This window comes from Drosophila yakuba, chromosome 2R (assembly GCF_016746365.2).
Source record: "Drosophila yakuba strain Tai18E2 chromosome 2R, Prin_Dyak_Tai18E2_2.1, whole genome shotgun sequence".
Lineage (NCBI taxonomy): Eukaryota > Metazoa > Arthropoda > Insecta > Diptera > Drosophilidae > Drosophila > Drosophila yakuba.
Window position 1 is genome coordinate 19,977,350 of NC_052528.2, and position 18,849 is coordinate 19,996,198.

General features: G+C 44.8%; 1 protein-coding gene and 1 long non-coding RNA gene across 21 annotated transcripts in view; one reads left to right on the plus strand and one right to left on the minus strand.

The window, feature by feature from the left end:
- Positions 1-18,849, plus strand: part of LOC6531525 (PDZ and LIM domain protein Zasp) — a 55,737-nt gene that overhangs the window by 14,837 nt on the left and 22,051 nt on the right. The window lies entirely within an intron of this gene.
- Positions 395-18,088, minus strand: LOC120320992. Its single transcript, XR_005560536.2, has 2 exons — positions 7,647-18,088; positions 395-6,564 (listed from the first exon to the last, which is right to left on the minus strand). It is a non-coding gene; the product is annotated as an uncharacterized LOC120320992 (long non-coding RNA).

Sequence of the window (18,849 nt, forward strand, 5' to 3'; positions counted from 1 at the left end):
TACTGAGACTTCAACATGAAACAAGTTGTGAATCATACAGCCAGACCAAGCTGACGACTTTGTTTGTGACTCAAACTCACTCTGATAAGAGCCTTTGTTTGTGTGCGACTCTAATCGGAAGCTAAACATCAGTTGAATTCCTATAGAATGCTCTCGCCAGAAAGAGATGTGTTTTTTTTTTATTGGGGCCTATACAATGCCCTAATAATTCGGAATTTGGAATTATTGATTTGCAGCTTGATAGTTGAAGCAAAGTCGCCCCAAAAGAATTTGTAAATATTGTTGTTCGTTCGAAAATAACACGAATTCTGTGCGCTCTTTTTATCTGTTTGTTTTTGGCTTCGAGTGGGCGGTACGTGGGTGTGGGTGTGGGCGTGGCCAGCGCTAAATGCGCAATTTCTATTTAAACAGCTGTGGATTTGTGTCAATGCTATGTGGCTTCTCTCTTCGCCGAGCTGCACTGAGCTATTTAAAACAGAAAATAAATAAAACACCATACAGCCAGTGCGGATTATCACGGAATTGAGCTGTTTCGATTAATTTAAATGGGCTAAACTCGAGCACTTCTGTCAATTATTAACACTAAACAATGTTGGCCAAAAGTGCAACAGGACTGGCATTTAATGGCTGTAAAAATGGACTAAGCAAATTTGTTTGGAATTTATGCGAAAATCAGTCAGCATGCATAACGCAATTTGAAATGGAAATCTTGATGGATTACACTACGAAAAACAAAGCCAACTAAATCTCAATCATTTGTTGGCCACTCTACGTACTTTTCCCGTCCATAAATCCAACCAGTCCAAGCCAAGATGAGTTGAGCCGCCTTGCGGCGGTGCGACATCTCCTGGCTGGATGCCTTTTGCCTTTCGAACACTTCAAGCCCAATTGAATTTGGAATGGCGCACTTAAGCCGCATCCTCCTCCGCAGGATTTTGCGTAAAAACTGTGCTCGTAATGAGCCACACAGAAAGAAACATCAGCCCATCAACTATTTTTTAATTGGACACAAAAATAGTTATATTTATATAGTAAACTACCAATTATATAGAGACAAGCAAAGTTAGGCTAACTAATGTCCAGTGGAAAGCCTTTCTCTCCACATTCATGATATTTTAAGGAAGCTTATAACATCCCAAATATACGTTACTTAGATGCCATGAATGAATGAATGAATGCTGATGAAACGTTTCTAGGCTATTTTTCGCTGTGCCGAGCTGAGCTGAGCTCCTTGGCTGCCAGGACACAAGCTGTGCAGCGGAACTAAGCCCCAACGAACTCGAATGAACTCCGCCACTCTGCCCAACTGAGCACTGGCAGTCGAGGGCCCTTCTACCTTGACAACGAATCATCATCTTAGTCATCGTCAGCATCCAATCATGTCAGCTTCCTGGCTCTTGAGCCAGTGCCAAACAAATTGGTCTCCTTTAAATGCTGCCGTGCCGCAACTCATCAAGATGCAACACATGACATGGCCAGCAGTAAATCTCCCACCGCTTTCATCGAGCAACAAAACAACAAAAACTGCTGGTTTCGAGTTGGTTGGCATAAAAATAAGCTACTGAGCTGCTTAAATCGGATTAATTTATGATTTCTCGCAGCGAGTTTCTGTGTTCAGTTCTCGCACCCCGAACCGTGTAAAGTCCTATCCCCTGTTGCTGCTCTTGTTCTCCTGAAGTCCTGCGCCCTATGTCCTGCGTCCTGTGTGTGTTATAAGCCTTATGGCCACGGATTTTTACCCACTCTTGCAGCGGAAGCCACGTTTATATATTTCATTATCAAGTGCAGGGTTCGTTTTGGGCCACAAAAAGCGTCGCACAAAAGGCCAAAGTCAAATAAAAGCGAAAGCCAAGCAGCACACAAATAATGGACCAAATAAGTAATACAAGAGCGCAAATTCGGTTTACAACAAATTTCTGGCTTTCTGGCTTTCTGACCAAAGCCCTCGGTCCACATACCATATCATAACAACCAAAGAGATAAAAAAAAAATAAAAGCGCCAGTGTCGGCTATTAGCCAACTTAAAGTCTAGACAACCACGGGAACACTGGAGAGGACAGTGCATAACAAGCTACTGACGGCATCCAAGGCAACCGACGTGGCCGCCAGTCCCACACACATGATCCTCCAGCCCAGTATCCTTTTCCCGCCGAACTCCGCGCTTCGCTCATGCAAATCCGCTCATGGCTTGCTTTTATTCGCTACCCTCGCTGGAGGTATGTTAATTCGTGGAACACTCGCTACATCACAGTAAAATTTATCTAAGTTCCGCCTACGGTGAAATCCTAACCATCAGATGATTGTATAAATACAAAGTACTTTGAATAACGCAGTAGCAAATATAAGATTGCCTTGACACTTAATCGCACAAGAATACAACTTTCTTTTCCGCGAAAGTGTATTCGAAACAGTTGACCTTCCTCTCGAGATTTTTTCTGGTTTCAGTTCGGTTCGCTTCGTTTCGGTTCAGTTTCTGTTGTGTTTTTGCTCGTTTTAAGCTTGTTTGTTTGCCTTCCCCGGCTGGCCATTAATTATTTGACTCCTGTCTGGGGGCAGCCTTTGTGTTGGTAGCCGTGTTTGCCTTTGTCTTTGACTCAAACTGTGGACTTTTCATAACTCGCAATTGCTCTACCACTTTGAGGTATATCCGTGCCGTTTGCCATGTTCTAGCCAATTTTTGGTGGGCCGCTCGTAACAGGGTATCAACTGTCTGCTACTCAATGCGCAAGGTCTTCGATTCTTACTGATTTATGCAAGCGAAATAATAGAGACAAATTTCCTTTGCTTTGATTACGGGCTGTTGTGTAATTGAATCAGGCGGAGGCGACACCCTGCTGTGGTCTCCACTCTCGATTCTTGACTCTCGATTGCAGTTTGCAGTTTGCCATTTGCAGTTTGCAGCTGCTGATTGAACTTGCACTTTTCTCGACCACATCGTCAACGGACGAGGGGCGAAAGTGGGGAAAGTGCATCTAGGTCTGCGGTTGCTTTCAATGCACTCGGACATTTTATTAATTGAACAATGCCTCAAGAGCAACTGTTGTGCTAGCTCATTCGAAGACGAGACATGAAAATTGCATTTGTGCACTTGGCAGGCACGAAACAATGTTTCAGAAACGTACCTTGGTTTTGGCCGGGCTCAGGAACCACAGAAGTGTGCTGATTATGGGGCCATCAGGTGGTGAGTCCCACCTGATCCGCAGGCTTTTGACTCGAGTCGCCGGCTAATTCCACACCAATTGCCAGAGCAACGTTAATTGAATTAATAAAGAGATAGTCAGCCGGTGGGGTAAGCAACTTCACTCGATGCATTGCATTGCTGATTTCCCGTGATTCATCTCTGTCAGTCGCAAAAAGGCGTAATTGATAAAAGTTAAGCCAGCGAAACAAAAAGGATAACCAGACAGTGATTAAGTGCCTGGCTGCGTCAGCGCCGCATTTGATTGATTATCAATTTTACCGTGCCCGCTTTAACGGACCCATGACTACTGACTCCGCACTGGACGCCATGGACATCGGTGCATGCCACTGCCATTGCCACTGCCACTGCCACTAAAAGTGCAACGCATTGCCAATTTAAGAGTGCTGAAATTTATTGAACGAGCCCATATACCCATAAACCCGACTGCTTCCTCCGGTAGCCCCCATATCCACTTCCGCTCCAGGGAATCGAGTGGCACTTCCGTTTTGCTTTAAGGGAGTTCGAGGGGATGTGAGTTCGTGAGCTAAGCCAAATCATTTTGTTCATATCAAATGTTATTTAAAATTTTGTAGGTCCAGGTATCCTCTTACTTTTGTCAAACATCAAGCGATTTCGTTTGAGATTAGTAGCTGGTTTTTGTATCGTTTTAGCTCTTTAATTGTATGCTTTATTTTTATAGATCACATTCTACCTTTCGTCATATCATATTAAATGATAGGCACTTCATTTGTGACTAGCTATAAATTCATTTCATAACAATGTTCGGTATCAAAGACTTAATCTTTATGATTTAGCCAAATGGTGTACTATAAAAGTTTACTTATCCGATGGCTCAATATTCTTTAACATCTTGAATTCCTGGAATTCGTGCTCGGACTCTGCATTTTCATCCTCCTCACGCGCTCATCTCTCGTGTGGTCAGGTAGTTGGGAGTATCTTTAGACGCTTTAAGTTCACTTGCACTTCATTGCACAAATTCTCCGGCTGATGGTGCATGCTCCAGCTACCTTGCCGCAGAATAGAGGAGATGGAGGCGGAGGTTGAGGCGGAGGAGAGGAGTAGGCCAGGCCGGAGTCGAAGCACGTCTTATTTAGATTTATCCTGCCTGCTACGCTTCAGTTGAGTTGTCGAATTCGTGCCTGCTGGTGTGCGCCAGTATCTGCCGGTTCCTGCCCTGCTCCTTGCCTTTTGTGTGATATCTCTTTCGGGTTGCTGGCTATATCTTTAATATATTATTGAATATTTTGTGGCCTGGACCGGAAATTGTACTAATGTCTAGCCAGTGCGAGCCACATCCTGCATCCTGCAGCCCACATGCAAAAGTCACATAAATTTCGGCTCCTTTCTGCTGCTGACTCCCATTCTCCTTGTGGCCTAATCCTTGTGCTCAGCATCGCTTCGCCGATTGTTGTTCCGACTGCACAAGAAAAGTATCCCGCATAAGGAAAGTTTGCCGCTGCTTGCATCTGTATCCCCCTCTGCACAACCCCTCCGCTTGTGCTATCTCTTGCTGTTGTCCTTGCTTTTAAGTTGCATGTCAGCGAGCATAAATCCTTCAGTGGAAAATGCTCGCTTCGCTGCATCTGGAGCACACACACACATCCCGACATTTAGCCTGGGATCCCAGATATCGCAGAGCTGTAAGCGGAGAAATTATTGGCCGAGCTCAACGCGCTGCATTATGTGCGCCATAAATATTTATAACTTCTAAGCGTAAAGAGCGAGCGCTTAAAGCGAATCGATTTTGGTCTGTTTCTGGAGTGCCACGGACTGGAGCTGCCACTCTTGAAGGCCCCGATTAGTCAGCTAATGGTAATGGTAATGCTCGGCGGGCTCTTGTTACCTGCATGGGAACGATTGGGAATGATTCACTTCAGGTAGCCTTTGTCTTTGTTTCTGTCCTCCAATCCTCAAATTAATGCCTCTGAGTCACTCAAGGCGTACAGTGAGACTCTTGTAGCGCGGACTTTGATCTGTCACATAAGTATGGGTCTTATACTACATTCCAAATCGATTCATGAAAACCTTTACTATTTTTAAACATCATCTTCCCATAGCTGCCTAGAGTTGTTCTACTGTATGTGGCCGATTCCTTACATTGTTTCTGCTGCATTCTACGCTTTTATCTTCACGAGTTGCTCTCGGGAGTCTGTGATTTAATTGTTGCTTAGTGGATTTTCGCAGCATCAGCGCTGGATAAGGGCAAACCAAGCGGAAACGGAAATTGCGCGCAGCGCACACTTATCTCTGGCCCTGGTGCTCTCCACTCGCTCCACAGCCGGTGCTCCTGGATATCTCACTTCCTGTGCGTGTCCGTGTGCTCGAAAAGGATGTGCCCGGCGCAAATTGCGTGCTGCGGCGTAATCGAAATAAATTATGAGCCGCACTTACATTGCGGCTGGCTCTCGGGAGCCGTGAGATCCGGATTGAGGGCTTTTAGCGCTCCAACAGCATTTGTTTGGCTTTAATTGGCGACCGGCTTATGCGGCGACAGGAGAAGTTTGTACGGCAATTAGCGGCAGGTAATGGCTCCGCCGACATATGCTATTATTCGGGTTATTACTTTATTCCGACCTATTATTCCCGTCGATGTGGCCCCGGCGGGCAAACGCATTTGCCGTAAATATATGTCATTGATTTGCAGTTAAGAAGACGAAGCTCCGGATCGATGTCATCCCCTGGCAGCCATTACGCATCAGTGTCCTTCGAAGCTGACTCTCCATCTCCATCTTCGTGTCGTGTCGTTAGGCGCCTTGGGGCCATGATATATTATGGCCTGTCGCCTTGTCTTGTTTATTTGCCGCACTTTGGGGGGAAAGTGTGGGAAATGGGATGCTTTTTTTTTATTGTTATGACGCATATCTGTTTGGAGAAATTGAGACGCTCTTGATTTCCTGGTGATTTATTGTCCATCCAAATTGATTGAATATTTACTAAACGTCTACGGCATCGTCGGCTAAATGGTTTACAGCTGCGCCAACTCTCCATCGATCCCAAATCGAAATCGATTGGCGGGAAGTCTGCAAAAAAGTCAATTTTGTTAATCAACACGAACGACTTAATCCAAATTGAATGAACTCGAACCTGGGAGCGCTGCCAAAGCGGATCAGCCGCTACACATCATCCGGGCCAAATGCGAAAAATAAAAGCGGGCGCAAATTTACACATTTTTCGCATTTCTGCACCAGATTCCGCCCCGTTTTTCCTTCGAGTTTTCCTCCGTTTTTCAGCAACGAAACATTTGCCAATAAGTGACTGAAGCGACCAAACTGAACCAAACCAAACCATACCATACCGAACCGAACCGAAACAAATCGGCTCAAGGCTCTGGGCTCAACGAGCTCAGGTGAGAGTTTGCAGGCCTAAAAAAGCGAAAATTGAAAAACGCAGCTGCCAGGGCCATAATAAAGCCCCCAAAACACGCAGCAAAAACCGAGAAAAGGGGAGCCAGCTGCGGCCACTGAACTTCAGAATACTCTAGCAGGCTGTGAAATTATTTTTATTTACTAAATCGATTTACGGAAATACATGTATATTTCATTTAATTATCCTAAGAGCCACACAGCCTGTGGCAAAAATATAATGACATATCAACAGTTGGGTGTAGATCGTTAGATAGATTGGAATTCGGCACTTAGGATGAAATAATCCTATTTTGTTTAATCAGAGGATACCTAAAGATTAAATCTTGAAAAATGAAATCTTTAAAGAAATGCCGCCCTTTAAACCTTAAAAATACACCTATACGAATTATCTATTTAGAGGCTTAAAGATTGCTGAAAGATTTCAGATTAGGGTGAAGATCTGAAGTACTCCGCTTATATATTGAGGCCAATTCTGTGGTCCTGCTTTACATAGCAAGATGCAAGGGATGCTAAAATCGGCATACCCTTTGAAGGAAAGGGCATTTCTGGACACACACACACAGTTCCTTTGATAAAGAGAGAGAGTGAATTGCGTTTTGTGGACGGGCCAGCGTGTGCGTGTGGGCGTGGCACTGCCCACAGCCAGCTCAGCCACGCTTGAGGTGATAATGTAATAAGCACTTTTTATGACCCTGCCGGATTTAGACCTAAAATTCCACTCAACTCGGAATCCGAAGGGCATTGTTCTGTCTGCAAAGTTCGCTAGATTTTCGACGACCAACAGGCACATCCGGAATGTTAGACCCCCTGCCCACGGAACCCATCCCCCCCTCCTCTATCCACATCCATGCTACTGTTTTTATTGGACTGCAAGGATTTAGATTCTAGCCTGCAGTTGTTTGGGCTCAGCTGAACATATTGTCTCGCCATTTTCCTTTTTTCCATTCTTTTTTTGGGAGCAGGACTTTACTAATTGGTGGCATTCACAAATAGCCTGAAAGGGAGCTCCGCTCCAAATGGTCGATTGTGCAGGTGCGAAGTACAAGGGCATATGGAAAATATGGAAATTCAAGACTTACCGCCTTTGATTTTGATGTGTGTGTTTGTATTCATCTGAATTTTTTGCCTACCTGCGTTAAAAGTTTAATATTTGAAACTGACTTGAAACCATTAGCAATGGAGACTTACCTGTCTAAGCTGTTTTTCTGCTAATCAAATCTATTTGGTTTTATACACATCAATCAATGCAGGTTGTGTGTTAAATTATTTGCATTTCACTATGTTGTGTTAAAATATAAAATTTGCACTTGAACATTAAATATTTGCGAACAAAAAAAGATCAGGGATGAGCTTTTTAAATTCTAGCGATGACACGGATTACTGATCCACTATCGATTGAGCACTGATCTGATTGAAATGCATGCTAGTAATTAAAAATGGAAACCAAAAACACGCGTTATCTATTATCGAACTAATTTTTGGTAATTGCATTTTCAAATTAGCCCACTACAATTGCGACACACAATGCAAAATTAACTTTTCCACCAGCATCGATTGCCACGCGATGCCTGCTCACCCCATCGATAAATAATCGATGACTTGACTAATTAGTGCAATTTTCGCGTTTCATGTTGGCAAATATTCAGAGTTGTATTTCCACAGGCATTAAATTGAACAAAACCGTGACATATTCCGCCACCGACCAATTGGCCATTAAGTGTACCCATATGGCACAATGTGTTTCTTTTTTTTTCACATTTAAGAGTCTTAAGTGATTAAGCGCGCGAGACGAGGGACTTGTAAAGGGACATGCATCAAACATACTGTCATTAATATAAAAATGAAATTACCTTGTCCAGCAGCAGCAGATGCCATTAAAAAAAAGGAACGGCAGAAGGAAAAGCGCTCGGAAAATGAGGACGAAATTGCCGCCCACTCGGTTGTTGTTGTTGTTGTTGATGTTGTTCTCGCTGTGCATCATCAAATTGAAAAATGTCAGCGATAGAGAGAAGGAAAATGGGAAATCAGAGAACAATGCGGCACTGGACAGGTAAAACGCAAAGGCAAAGGTAAACTGCCACGCCCCGGGGGCGTTCTCTTGTTGTCCCTGTTGCTGCATCCATTTATTGGTGTTGTTGTTGTTGATTCGGCTGTTGTTGTTGCTGTTGTTGCTATTCTGCTGCGGACGCGGCCCAGTTGCATTGACAATCGACAAATGAGGAAAGATAATGCAGGCATTAATCTTGCTACCAGCAATTTGTCAGCGTTGCTCCATCCCGCTCCATTCCGTATTGCCATCTCTTACCGTTCGAGATGTCAGCTGCAGTTCGAGTTTCTCGATTCCAGGGGCTGCCGTTTGGGGGGAGCTAATGGGGCTCAAGAAGCTCACAGTGGATGCATATTCGAAATTCTTCATATTCAATTGTAATTTTCAACGTTAAGAGTTCATCATTAGATTTTTTCGTTCTAAAAAGGTCTACAAGGATTTCTATGCCATATTATGGAGTTATTCACCTCAGTCTGGTCTAAATGATTCATTCTAAGCACGAATGAATAGCGCCATCCCTGTTGAATATTTCCAGCGACCGCCCTGGCACTCCGAAGTCCGAGAGTTTGTCCCTGCCTCTTCCAAACGCTGGCTTCATCAATTAATTTACAATTTGCCAGACGTCTGTGTCCAGGTCCAGATGCAGTTCCAGTTCCTGCTTCTGCTCCAGCTTCAGTTGCTCGTTCCTATTCTGGTCTGTGTTATCCTGCGCTATGTGGTCAGCTTGGCATACTTTTTCTATGCCACTCGTGGCCCGTGGCCCGTGGCCCACTAATGGCCATGTCCTTGCATCCTGGCGCACCCGTTCCACTTCACCCATTTCGCCGAGCTCTGCATCCGTAAATTGCATTGCTTGCCAACTTGTTGAAAGGCGGAGCGAACTTAAATGCTTTTCAATGTTTTTCCATGCCGTGGTACCCACTTAAGGTCACAGATAGTTCACTGGGAAAAAAAACTATTATTTCGAATGGCAATATTTAGAAAGACATTTCACACCCTTTTGTTTTTAGACACGGTAAATCGATGTTAAAGCTGCTTCGCTAGATTAAACTCATTTTTTGAGTATAACATTTATTTCCCTTCAATTTGTTTATGATTATGGTTCAATTCGGTTTTTTTTTTATATGTAAAGAAGGCAGTGGCGTTGTGAACCCCGTTTAATGGTCACAATTTAGCTTTTAATTAGATCGGCAAATTTGTTTTCGAACCATTTTGCTCGCTCGTGCGAAGGACAAATGCGGAAAATACGAATTCGAAGTCGGGAAAGTACCGACCGTTTTCCGCCCGGAGTTAGAGTGCTTACGGGTTTTCATTTTAATTGTTTTTGTGCGGCGGAGACGACCCTTTGGCCCCATCCTCATACCCATCCTCCCCAGAGTTGCGCTGCCGTGTCGCTGATTTATTTATTTTTATTTGCTGTTATTTAGCTGGTTCTTGTTGCTTTTTGTTCTTTATATCATTTTATTTTATTTCGTTTTATTTTATTTTATTTTATTTCGTGTTATTTTCTTTCACTTCATTTTATTTTCCGCCAAACCAAGCGAGCGCAATTGCGGTCGCAGAGCGTCTGCCCTCCCCTGTCCCGATTTTTCCCATTTCCCCATTTTCCGCCCCGCGGAAAGCCCCTCTGCAGCTGTCTGCGTGCCATGCTCTAGTTTTCTATTTTTGCTTTCCCGGCCGTAATGGCAACCTTAATCACGTAATGATTTTGAGCGAGTGAGCGAGAGGCGCGGGTGTCCAAATTCCACCCAAACCCCACCAACGATTTTCCTGCGATTTTCCTCCTGCTCCTTGCTGTTTGCTCATTCATCGCGGCTCTTGTTTTTGTATTCCGCATTTTTGTATTCGCAATTGGCACAAATCTCGGCGCTAGCCACGCTAATGGCCAAATGCTGTGGCGCTAATTGAAATTACATTTCTTAAAGTTAAATATTTAATTGAGAGCCGGCAAGCCGAGCGGACATCATCAGCAGTCCGGCGAAGGCTCAAAAGTTGCTCAAGTGCACACAAGAGTGTGGGAAATTGGGGAAAAGTTTGGGCAGAGTGGGTTTTTAAGCATTTCAGAAAGCCTTCCATCCGGAAACCTGTGCATTTAATATGAAAAGCCTTTAAAAGTTTTATTGAGTACGCTTGTTTCAGCCGAAAGCGTAATAGAAACTAATGGAATCCTGTGACCCAATTCCCATATTCAATATAAAAACCTTTGTAATGTGCTCTGTACTAAGTATATAAAAAATAAGCTTAAATTGTTTATATTGCAGGGATAGTGTTTTAAACAAGTATTTCCCATTTAGACAGTGTGTTTACTGGATGACCTAATTAAGAGATTTCACTTGAGTGTGCCGTTAATGCAGGCTTTTATTAGTTTCGTATTTCATGATTTCATGATGAAAGAAAGTAAACTTAAATGTTCTTAAAACTGCCCATTCCATGGTATTTTCCCCTCCCATTTAGGACAGTTTTGAGCTGTTCACTCCATCCTCGTGGATCGACATTTCGGCGCCTTTCATGTCAAATCCCCGGGGACAAACGTCGGACCTTGGATCCCAGCTTCATGTCTGTGCCTCAGCTTGGGCTTGTTGCATTTTCCCCCGGGAAATGAGGAGAGCCGAAAAAGAATGACGATGTGGCATGCTTAGAATGCCGACACGAAAGCGTCGCCAAATCCTAATTGCATTTGTCTGATTGCACCCGTTGCAGCTGCAACTTCTCCGATATCTGCAATGCTGCATTTCCAGAGGCCTATCCAAAGTGGAATAGCTGGAGATGAAGCTGAAGCTGGAGCTGGAGCTGGCTGATGATGATGATGGTGATGATGCTGATTCATTAAATTGGTTGCCGGCTCCCCTTTCGGCCTAATGACAGGAACATGTAAATGCCATTTACTGTTTCCATTTCGAATTCGGTTTCTGTTGCCCCGCCATTGTCTTGTCATCGTCATTGTCATTCCCAGATCGGAGGATTGGTGAACTGTTCGATTGGAGGACGCGGGCGCGGGAGGGGTGCAATCGAAATTCCATTTAATGTAATTTGAGTGCCATCATTCATGCCTCGAATAGCTCTGGCAAACGGAAGGTGGAGGGTGATTTTTGGTTAGTCTGAGATTACGTTTAACACGATTTCACGGCTGTCAGAGCTGCGCCCAGGATTGATGGATGCCGGAGAACATATCTGGCATTTCCAGGAACCAGCATTCCAAATACCATTCCCGGCCTTCTCCTGGAGCACTATTGAGCCATCATGTGTTACTGAAACATCAAACAAGCAGGCATTTCCTGCGCTGCCATAGAGTTTATTTAAAGGCTGACCCAAATATGCCAGACTGCAGTCCAGTTGCAGTCATAGATACCACATATGTAGCATGTACACACGAATGCAGATACTTTGGCAGCTGACTCACACGCTTCGCATTTCGACACGTCCATCGGCAGTGCGTAAACAATGGCCCAAACCATTGGCCAACGCGGGGAAATTTGGTCGAGATGCGTGGCGGAAAATGCGAAAACACATTGCCGCCCAGCAGGTAGCAAGCAGCAGGTTGGGAAAGTATCCTGTTACCGAAAATTTCCCAATCCACTGGTGAGCTCTGCAAGAGTGTGGCCCACACGTCTTGGTTATTTCCCGCAGCCAATTTCGGGCTTCATTAGAAATTTCCCCGGACCCGCAGAAAATATAATTTATGCATGCTTCTGACACAATACACAAAGGGTTCAAGGCAACCGCAGCCACAACCAGCTGAAGAAATAACAAACGGATTGGCTGGAGTGTCGCGGGAATCCCGAATTGAAAATACCCAGTACTTGTGATATGGCAGCAAAAAATCACGGAGATTCCCTGGGAATTTCAAACATACTTTTCATATGTAAGTGCATGTAAATACGTGTAGAAGTATTTTGAATACTAAATAGTATCCTGCTCTATTCCTAACGAAATAACAAAGAATGGGAATCATATTTACGAGCTGAAAGCGCAGTTAATTCGCGTTTATCTTCTGTCATAACACACAGCATACCCTTTTAATCGCAAATTACTGGGTGAAATCAGCAACAAACGACAGCGACAACGTCGACGCTGACGACACTAATTAAAAATGTTGGCCAACCCTTCAAATGGCTCATGCGGCGGACTGACAAGCGCAGAACTCTGGTCAAAACCAGAGGAGCAGCAGGACGGTGAGGTGCTGGGGAGGTGGGCAGGATCTGGAGCTGCGGCTGTGGGGCTGAAATTGAAAAGCTGGCTAAGCTCCTGGCCGCAGTCAGTAGAAATCCGCTAAATTCCCAAACAACAGCCCGTCGCACAAAAACAAACAGGGCGGATTTGGGGGGTGGGGCAGGACACCTTTCGACCTTGCGACCGGCGGCCCATTGATGATGTTGTTAATGGAAAAAATCTCAACACCCTTTCTCACACACACACACAAATACAGACACACACAGCAGGATAGAGATGGAAATCTACTGCGGGGGACGCAGCCAGAGCGAGATGGAGACAAACAATGGCGCGTAATTTTGCGAAATTTACATTCCTTAATTAATCTTGTTTGCGCTGCGGCAGTTGGCAGTTGTCTGCCAGCACTGAAAACCCCTTTCCACCTCCGCCCCTGCTGGGTTTTTGGGGGTTTCATCCGCCGGTGGATTCGCCTCTGGGGGCAACTAACACCAAGCCACGCTAATGACATTCAGGGCACAAGATGTCAGCCGAGGTGGAACCAGCACACATCCTGTACCTACTACGCATATATATATATATATGTATGTATATCCTGCCGCCTTATTAACCCATATATATATTTGTGCAGGGGAACTGGATATCCCGTTGCCTAATGAACCCCTTCTTGGCCCCGGTGTTCAGGATCGGGATCAGGTTCAGGTCGCTCCGCTCCACTCGCTTTAATCAACAATTTGCGTACGCAGGCAGCGAGCGCGGGACATGTGACATTTATTGAAATTCTAGTTTATCCTTGTAAGAGGAAGCCGCGGCATCAGCTGAGAGCAATTTAAACTCAATTTCCAGACTGAGACGGAAAGTAGAAGCTGGTGTCGTAAATTGCTCCGCGAAGATGAGCCGCCAGATGAGCTTGTGTGAGCAGCAAGTGGGGTTGATTAAATTGGATCCAAGATGGGGACCTGTTTAAGGAAACTATCTTTGGAAACATATCTGAGAAATAGCACACACTTACTGAGAGTTAATTATAGAAATTAAAAGCAAGTGGAATCGCAAACCTATTACATCAATTTCTTGGCGCAGATCCTGAAAGTCTGTCGTGTGCATAAATGCAGTTGAACACTTTCCTCGACGGGCCATAAAAAACAGCGGAAATTACAGAAATGCCATGCGTGAGTGGGCATCGTTTAAATTGTATCTCGGACTGAAGGAAAACCTGTCCCCGAAGTAATCAGCAAATCTATCACAAGCTCGTGCGTGAGCGGCACTTTCACCGAGATCTAGACCTGGACCTGCACCTGGACTTGGACTTGGACTTGGACTTGGACCATTCGTGACTTGGCTTAGCTCCGCAAATGCAATTGGCAATTTCTCACTCGTTTTTACCCATTTTGCTGCTGTCACAACTCACAACTGTCCAGTGTGCAAAAGCTGAAGCTGAAGTCAAAGCCAAAGCCAAAGCCAAGCCCCTCAAGGCGATTGTCGTTTCTCGGGAGGTGTTGCCTCAGCTGTCGAGGAAATTCACACACACACATCAGCCCACAGATCCGCAGATAGCAGCTACGCAGATACAAAGATACATCCATCCCGCCATATAAAACATATGTGTGTATCTGAATCTTTCCTTGAGACCTGCGAGCGAAGTCCGGCATTAGCGGCAGATTAATGATCGGCATACTGGCTGCGCCCACGCAGCGGACTAGAAAAATCCCTGGGATGTGAAATGGGGAAACGGAATTGGAATCCGCCCGCCGGCAGTGACTGCTCCACATGGGAATTCCTACTCCGTTTGGCCAACATTCATTAGCCGGGAGCTGACTGCCGCAAAATGCGCGGCATTGTGGCAACGTTTTTTCCCATTGCTCCTCGTTATGAATATGCAACATTTATATAAATTGTCACGCTTATTGCAGTCAGACTGTGTTTCGTGTTTCACTCTCACGCTTTTTCCGCCTTTCCCCCAGCAATTTTCCGGCTGTGTGTGTGTGTGTGAGTGCATCTGTCGTTCTACCAAATCAAAAAGCGAGATCTAGTTACAAAACACTTACTTATGTTGTAATACCCTTATTAAAAAATCGCAGTTGGAATTGTTTTACAAGACTTGGCACTTGAGTTCAGTTATAAGATACTTAGAAGAGGAAGTATCGAAGGTAGATGAAAACAAACTCTTGATACGTCTCAATATCAATCAATTGACATTACAGTTTCTGCAGTCTTACAAAATATTATAAATTAGAATGGTAAACCTATTCTAATCGTCTTATTATTATGTTCCACGTCAGGAAGGAGAATGAAAGTATTCGCATTGGGGCTGCTAATACCCAAAAGTTATAGAGTATAACAACCAACTTGCAACTTACAATTTACAACCCTGGACCGAACGAAGCCAGCCTTCTGATGGTGGAACGCGCTTTTGTTGAACGTTGATTGCAATCATAATTTATAAATGTTGCCGACAGTTTGGCGGGTGCCACGATGTTGCAGTTGCCGCCGCCCATATTTCGCCATCAATAAATAAATATTATTTGTCTGTCCCTCTGCCCGTCTGTCTGTCTGTTTGGCTGACTGGATGGGTGACTGGATGGCCGACTGGTCAGCCCTGTAAAACGGACCGATGATGATGGTTAGAGGAGCGCCGTTCAAAGCCGAAGCCATTAGCAAGTGATTTGGTGACTTTTTCCAATCTAATTGAATGTGCAGCGGCAGGGGACAAAAGCATGTCGAGGGCTTAAAGCTGAAGTGTGGCCCAAATGGATGGCAAAGGGAAGGGAAGGGAAAAGAGTGAGAAAATGGCAAAGAGCACTTTAAACTGCCAGGCAGAGTGAATTGTTTCTGTAGCCGGTAGTTTGCTGTTTTTCATTCACTCTTTGGCTCGTTTTAATCGCTGCCAGCTCAGACTAGTTGCAAACTGTTTGCCCATCGGGATCCAGTTCCCAGTTACCAGTACCATAACCCATACCATATTCCATTCCCGTTCCCGTTCGCATTCGCGCTGGTCAAGTGTTGTGGTTGCCATTTGTTTGTGCCAGAAAGCCGCATCAGCGCAGTGCCGGAGTTCTCGGGGACTCCAGAGTGATTTACTAGCGGGCGAGGGCTTCTGGAGGGGGGAATGGGCGAACGTGGCGTATGAGTGATGCAGCATGCATATTCATACACATTGAGATTCATTGTATTTGCCCTGCATTTCCGCAGTATTTTGTATTTTATCTGCTTTGTTCATGTTCGCTCTACTTACGACTTTTCCGCAATTTCTCTTTACGCCCTTTACGGCCCTCAAGAGGCCGAGGATGGGGGGAGGTGTGGCAAATGGGAGTGTGTCGCTGTCATATTGCTCGCCTCAGCTGGGGCTTTAAGCAGATTTATTTTCAATTAAACAAGCTCATAACTTGGCCGACAACTTGGCAGAACTTGGCTGTTAGGCATCCACTTTAGAGTCCTGCAAGTGTGTATCCTGGCTCTTGGTTCTGGCTTAATTTACGCCACAAATTCAATTTATTTGAGATACACCTAATCCACAAAAGCAAACTTGATTTATCAACATAAATATTTTGCATACAATGTGTGAGCATGGCCCTATCTTTCCCGATTTCACACCCGCTCTCCCTCCCAATAAGAGAATGCATTTTGGTTGGGTTTTTGTTCCATTGTTGTTGTTTTGTCTCCAATCCATCCATCGATGTGTGTGTGTATGTGTATGTGTGTGTGTGTGCTGAACGAAATTCAATTTTAATGCACTTGAATGGATTTGAGCAGCGCTTAGTTGACTTGATTACGGGCCTTTGGCTTTGGCTTTGGCTTCGGTTCGGTTCGGTCCACAGAATTTCATTTGCTTTATGGATTTTGGATGCTGGATGTTGGATGACCGAAACCATTTTTCCCTTGAATCCGGCAAATCAAACACTTCAACAACTCAACTCAGCAACGAAACGAAACGAGACGAGAAGAAATTCTTCATACTTTTGTGGAAATGTTTGTCAAGCTGCCAGCGACAAACCAACATCGCAACGAAAGCCACTTCGCCGTATCTGAAAGTATTTGTCATAACGCATATAATTTCAAGAGCTCCTCTCAAGTGGGACCGTCGAAAGAAGCAGAGAGCATACATATGCAGATGCGAAATGCTAAATATACACAAGCCTGGAAAATGCTGATGATAATGCAAATGAAATTATTTTTACAACATTTACTCTCAAGCGGGCATGTTTCACCCAGGCTCTGTCCACTCGCTATATAAATCATCATTTGCCTGCTGCAGCTTTCCTCCTCATTTAGTTGTCCTGGTCCCTGTGCGCACCCACACACCAACACACACACATACATGTAATGCGCCAGGACACCACATTAATGTCCTGCGGAAAGAGCCTCCACAGGGTTACATAAAAACATGGCATTGCTTAGTGGGCGTGAAGTCCTAGCTTTTGGACTTTATGAGAAGCGCAGAGAAGGCTTTAAGTTGCAAGAGCTGTGCGCATTAGTTTTTGCTGCATTAAAATTAACTTTCTATTCTATAGGAGGCACTTTGCTCAGATAAGGGAACTTAGATAAGGCCTCAGCGTGACAAATGCTCTCTGTCAACTGATATACCCCACACGGCAAATGGCGTCGTGGGTTCGTCATAACAAACAGTGTCAAATGGGCAATGAGCTCGACCTGAGGGATCTGGCAACTGCCAGCAAAACTAATAATGCGGCCCAGGGCGGGGCCAAAGCTCCTGGTAATGCCATTTGGGCCTTGTCCATCTCCTCGTACATAGTACATATGGTCCGCTCATAAGTCATTCGAAAGAGCAAAAACAAATGCTCTGTCAATTGTCGGCCTGCCGCAAATGCTATAAAGCTGACAAATGTCGAACCAGCGCACAGATAGATATTCGCATGGACTGGGGATACAAACACGGATCGCAGGTACTCATAAAACTGTCCAAATGTCAATATCCCAGACCCACGATGCCGTACCGAAAAATCCAAAAAAAAAAAATACACTTCGAGCCGCGTTCACTTTGATTTCGGTTGGCTGAATGATGAGGGCATGGGAAGGGGGAATGGAGAATGGGCAGGGGGATGAGCATGAGCAGGACGAGGAGCCAGGACTTATTTGTTGCTGTCTGGAAAACACCTTGGCCAAGCAATTTCAATTTTCCCCACAGCCGACAACAAGAAAATGAACATGTCAACGGCACACGTCGGATATGGACTTGGATTTGGCTTTAGTTTTGGTTTTGGTTTTGCCACTGGTATGCTGCATGCACTGTCAAAAATAATAATACTTTTCTATTGCACTCAGCTGAGTTACTTTTTATTTATTATTAATATTATAATTAATATCCCATTTTATTATTTAAAAAGTTATCTTTATGTTTCCTGTTATCGCACTTAACTCCTTAGAAAGGTAATTCACACATAAATGTTATTTGTTTAGCAATTTACATATATAGATCAAATCCTCGGGTTTTTCCTCAGTGTACATTTTTGTGGCTCGGTTAACCTGTCGGCTCTGCTCGGCTACTCCGATTCGCTGCGCTTCGATTCAATTCGATTCGGTTTTTAGAGGGAAGGGGAGGTTCGGCGTTTTTTGGCAACTTTGTAAATATTACAAAATTTAGATGTCTCGCTTGGTGAGTGCGCCAATGAAATATTTATGCTCACACACACCGAGCGGCGTATCTGTGTGCGAGTGTCTCTGTTTGTGTTTGTTTTTGCACGAGCGTCGCCCGTTTTGTGCAAATATAAACCGACCACAGTCGAAAGGGGGTTCTCAGGGGGCGGGACTTTCAGAGGGGGGCTTTCTGGGGGCTGGCGAGCACTGACTGACTGGGCCTGCCAGTTGTCTGATAAACAGACAATTTGCCAAAGTGGATACGTGCATGGCGCGTATAATTTTGGGGCACACCTGAGCCCCCGTTCGGACCTCCTTTCGCACATCGGAGTACCCCTCTGCCCCCTTGCCCCCTCGCAAAAGCTTTTGGCCTAGACCCCGAGTGGAGCAACAGGAGCAGTGGAGCCCCGCCCTCCGCGCTCCTCTGTGGCTGTATTTTGTGGTTGTGGACTTTAGCCTGATGAGTGTATCTATGT